We start from the raw sequence: 5,540 nt of genomic DNA, 5'->3' as shown, positions 1-5,540 counted from the left end.
CGTCCTTTGGAGACCCTAAATCTAATGCGAGAGGGCGTAAAAAAACAAGAAGGGCAGACATTGGTCATATACTTTCCGCGCCTACAGTAGTCTGCAGTATATTTTACAGACAAGTGTTGATTATTTATCATCAAATTGAACCCTCTGTCCCTAAGCCACTTCTTTGAGACATCCAGCTAAGATACAAGGAGCATCTGCCTTCACATAAGCCTCTAGTATGATCTTGTTGTTCTTGATGTATCCCTTCTGTGGATCACACACCTCGTGCCACGGAATGTACTTGGGATACCCCCAGTCACCATCATTCTTGTAGAAGACATGATTTACTACCCTCTTGAATGTTTACCCCTGCCTTCTGTGGTATCAACCGAAACTCGACTGATGCACGACAGGACCAGAAGCTGTTGGAATCGGCATCACACTTCAAGTAAAAGCCAAGAGTCTTCTTGTTTGGTGGCTGGCTTTTGGTGTCCTCTTCATGCTTGGCCACTATTTTCCATGGCAGGTTACGGATAAAGATTGGGTTACTGTACCGCCTCTCTAGCTCTGAGTTCACTGAAGTTCTCCACAGTGAAATGAATGGTTGCCTCAAGTACTGACTCAATCTTCTCATGAATTTCTTCACCGAAAATGTTGCCCAGGGTGATTTCCTTCATTCCGCGAGGAGTATCTGCCTTCACATAGGCCTCCAGTATGATCTTGTAATCCTTGATGTATCCCTTCTGTGGATCACACACCTCATGCCACGGCATGAAGCACGTAGTCCCCCAGCTCCTATCTTTGTTGTAGAAAATATGGTCAATATTACGTGTCAATGGCTGCACAACTATCTTCTGAGGGATCAACCGCAGCTCAGCTGAAGCATGGCAGGACGAAAAGCTTTTGGACTCGGCATCACAATGGAGGGAGACAGCAAGGTTCTTGTTGGGTAGCCAGGCATAATTGAAGTCACCAGAGGGCTTGGCCAGTATTTTCCATGGGAGGTTTTGGATGAAGACTGCATGACTGAACTTCCTCTCTGGAACCGTGTTACTGTGTAGAGAGGTTTTGTCGTAGGTGTCTAACACATTGCCTGATATTGTGTTCTATACACGTTGAAAAATGTGAACGTTGTGTGTTATCTGTAAAACCTGACCACCTTCGCGCTGAAAAGGATAAACAGTGCCTTTGGTGCAGGCGGCGAATGCCGGGGTGGTCTACCCACCGGATCTGTGAAAGCTGTTATAAGATGACCGCTGACGTCATAAGGAAAGTTGAACGTCTGCGTATAAAACATACCTCTACACCACGTGAAACAATATCAGTAAGAAAACGGGTCATTTTCTATAACTATATGACAATATAACTTGCTCTGTCATGCCGTCCCCGAAGAAACGCAAGTTGAATCGGAAATGTAAAGGTTGCAGACTGCTCGCACGGGATCATCCAGGCGAAGCCACGTCAAAATACTGCACGGGGCTCCCGCCACCAGCGACGACAGAGTCGACAGGGACGGCAGAACAGACAGAACATGATCTCGAAACGCTCCAGGAGCAGCACAAGGCCTTAGTGGCGGCCCTGGAGAAGGCCAAACTGGCCAAGGAGGTGCGGGACATGGAGGCAGCTTTGGAGGCACTTAAGACGTCGGCACCGCCACTAACCACCGGTACTCTGCCGCTCGGCGGAACTCCAGCACCACCGCTACCCACCCACGCTGTTCTACCCACCTCACCCGACTTCGAAGTATCTGAGCTGTATTCTACCCTAGGTTAAATATCTTCGCTCTTGCGTATTCAGATATAAAGTAACGTTTGTCTTATCATGTTAATCGCTTCAATGTGTACAAAATAGCTTATAAGTGAAACCATTGTACTGAAACTAAATGTGTAAATAACTCTAGCTTTACAGTTTATGTGTAGAGTAGTTGACTCGTGTGTGTGTGTGTGTGTGTGTGAGAGAACTTTTGTTTTTTTGGGTAAATAAACTCCCAGCGTTTGATACCCAATACTGTCGTCTTACTAATTGCTAGCCTAGTCCTTGTACTCTTATACTTATAGTGCCTTAGACTAGATAAGAATTAAAAGTGAATATGTTTAGTTTCGATGTCATGGGTCACTAATAGGCAGTAAATTAATGTAGCCGTTTCCTACACCACTAAAGACATCAGCATCATCAAAGGCGAAAAAGGGAAGGTTGGTCCGACGGAAAGAACACTTTTACGCTCTGCGCGACATATCGAACACAATTGTTAACCAGGACTTGTTCAGTGAACAAATGAGCCATACCACTGCCAGGCATTGCCCTAGCAAGCCCAAAGGCATCCCAATGCTGAAATGTGAACAAGAACGGATGGGCTTTGACAGCACATTGCTTTATCAGTGCAGTGCTTGTGAAGAGAAAACTTCTGTCTGCATTGCAGCCAAAGATCAAGGGACCAAGTCAGAGGATGCGACACGAGATTAATATTCAGCATGTTTAGGGCTTTATGTCTGTCGGTGATGGGTACACCAACATGAATGAAGTCATTTACTGTAATAAGGGCCCCCACGCCTTGTCAGAAACAGAGAACACTATTGGACATATGTGGGAAAAGGAGCTAGCCAGTATGGCGTAGTATTAATGGAAACGTAACGAAAATCCACTGTAACACATTGAATCCTACCTATGTTTTGTACTTTTGTATTTGTTGGCTATACATAAACGCGTCCATTTGGATAACGCCTGGCCTACTTGCATTATGTACACGACCGCTAAACCCAACCAACAGAGTTAACAAACTGACAGCCTTAAATGGCAACTAATTGAATGGAAAGTAACTTAAATGTAACTTATGTCAATCATTCATTGTGTGCCTTTTAAGGGAAGCTGGCGGGCAGAAGGCACATCACGTTGTTTGTTACCCTAGCGGGTCAGGATTACATCAGAGGCTTTATCCAGCACTTTGGGTTCTAGGATCGAGACGTGGTTGAGGTCAACAGCGGCCCAAGCCGTTTTTATACAGGAAAGGCTAAGGGACAAAGGCAAACCTAAAAATTGAATTTAGGCACGAACATCCAACAAACCCAACTAACTAAGCTGAACAAGCCCCCACTGAGCCAGAGGCACAGTCCCCGAGGTCTGGGTTTCCAAGAGGCTTGACAGCTTTTAAAGATAACCTACGTAACTAACACACCCCGGGTAAGCTGGATGTTGTGCCATTTCCAGTTGCTATTTTCAAGGACAGACTGTGTTTTCTATACGTGTTTCTGAAATGATTATCCCGATGACGATTTCAGGTATCACCAGACCCATGTTCCTGGCTGACACGTCTGTCTTGCCAATCCTTCTGGGTTGACCTATACAAAAAAAGAAATAATCTTTTACGGAAATGTATTTTACATGAAAATTACATCAACATGTGAAAGAAGGCATACTTAACCATGTGCATAGTACCTAGTGGCGAGATGTACACATACTACATTCAGTACAATGCATTCTGATAGTGATAGAACTCCAGTAAATGCTTGTTGCATCTAAAAACCTCCACACTGTTGAAGTGTAAAGCAGCTGTCCTACAGACCCCTTGTGGTCTAGCTAGTATATTAACGATAGGCAGCATATATCAGAATGCAAATGTCCGATTTACTAGTAGCTGGGTTCTGGGCTCACTGAGATACTTTGTGTTCAGTGTGTTATGGGTTTCGCACCCAGGCTTATGTCCATTACACAGGTTTATTTTCAATCTCATTATAACGACGAATTTAATCTATATAGAAATCTGTGCACATTAGCGGCCAAGCTGTACACGTTACTTCCCTGTTGTTTGTGTTCTCTATGAATAATTCATTGATTCAGTAAACACAAAGAACACAACCAAATGCCATACAAAATGGCATGTACAAGCATTAAAATATTCCATAAATACATCACAGTCACGTTGCCCAGTACAGGAAGCAACAAATGCTACTTTGCAAGCATTAATTGGCGAGAATTTCGGTAAAAATCACGGCTTTTACTTCCAGTAGTACATGCGTTTACCACGCTACGAATTATCCCTCGATCTGAACGCCAAAAATAACCCTTACGATTAGGACGGCCCTCATCAGTAACAACTACAAGCCTAAACACACTCTCAAATAGCTATTCTGTACGACAACTGCATGTTTTCGAGAAAAAAATTCTCAGAGAAACAAAGACAAGCAAACGCCAACCTCACCTCACAAAGGCCGCCCTGCACTGACGCTACACTCTGCAGACGATCACAGGATCTCAATAATATCCATCCGCTCCGACATCTGGAAGGTCACATCGTAACAAATAAAGCGCAAAAATATCGTCTGTCAGCCCAAACCTTAGAGTTTTTATAGCAATATGTGTTAATTGTCAAATTAACTACATATTTGACATATTTGTTACAACACATGTGTCCTGTTTGTTGCGCACTACTTTATGGCGGCAAATGGATACATTCTGTCTGGAGGGAGATATTCGGTGGAGCTTACCAAAGCCTGGAGGCTTCTTAGGGGTTTTACAAAGCACCGTTCTATACAACATTGTCGAGCATACCCTATATACTACACATCAACCCTCCCGGAATATTTCTTTAAAAATTCACAATGCGAAACATTCCATAAAAAAACAAGGCCGATCTGAATCGCGTACTCAAACTGAAATAAACGTTTTAATTGTAGTTAAAACGGCAAATTATGCTCTACGCAAAATGCGCTAATTACGCTGTACGTTGAATTACGCAGAATTAAATAGGCCGATTACGGCGGAAAAAGGGCATGCGGCTCCCATCATATTTATCATTAGGGCTATCCATTTTACTGTGCTGGATTATGGCACATCAAACATCTCTCTCTTACACCAGACCTAATGATTTCGTCATCAAATGAGCATAAATAATGAATATCTAATTATAAAAAAATATATAATCATAATCAATGTTAGAAACTTTATAATTATGTAATTAAATACAAAACCCAGAAAATTTTAATGTTTAAACCAAAATTGTCTACAAACCGCCTGTCACAAACCCGTTGACATGGCAAAACGAAAATCTATTAACTTATCGATATATCATAGGAGACTTGAGTCACCAAAATTGTACGTTCTAGCGCCAGGCGTTTAAGCGCTATCTGAGATGCGGAATGAAAGGTTCATACCAACAAAAGATTTTGCTCTGCCACTGATTCTGGGGAAGAAGCCATTCAACATGCCCAGAAAAAGCAGACAAAATTGCTTTGATAAATAAAGCAAAAGAACAAACTCTCAAAGAGTAGACTGGTCAAGAACGAAGTCGCAATTAAATGTGACGAAAAACCATGTAATACCAGAGACTTCCAATGTTTGTTCAAAAAAATACTCTAATCATATTAAAGCCCATCACAAGAATAAACAAATCGCTCTGATGTGCTTATCATCAACTTGTACTCACCTAAGCAAGTCCCCCTCGGAGTGGGCTTCTCATATATGTATTTAGCATCCAAAAGAAGTCCTGCGTACACGACTTACGGGATTAGAGTTCAGCAAAGGGTGGTTATACTGGCTACACAGATACAAGTACAGATAGGATGGTG

At 42.6% G+C, this 5,540-nt stretch overlaps 1 pseudogene; it reads right to left on the bottom strand.

The window, feature by feature from the left end:
• Positions 1-1,358, bottom strand: LOC109471230 (annotated as a pseudogene).
• Positions 1,359-5,540: the final 4,182 nt, after the last annotated feature.

The sequence above is a fragment of the Branchiostoma belcheri genome, unplaced genomic scaffold, assembly GCF_001625305.1.
Source record: "Branchiostoma belcheri isolate BF01 breed outbred unplaced genomic scaffold, Haploidv18h27 scaffold240, whole genome shotgun sequence".
NCBI lineage: Eukaryota > Metazoa > Chordata > Leptocardii > Amphioxiformes > Branchiostomatidae > Branchiostoma > Branchiostoma belcheri.
The sequence above is the reverse complement of the archived record's forward strand: the minus strand, read 5'-3'. Positions and strand labels throughout refer to the sequence as shown.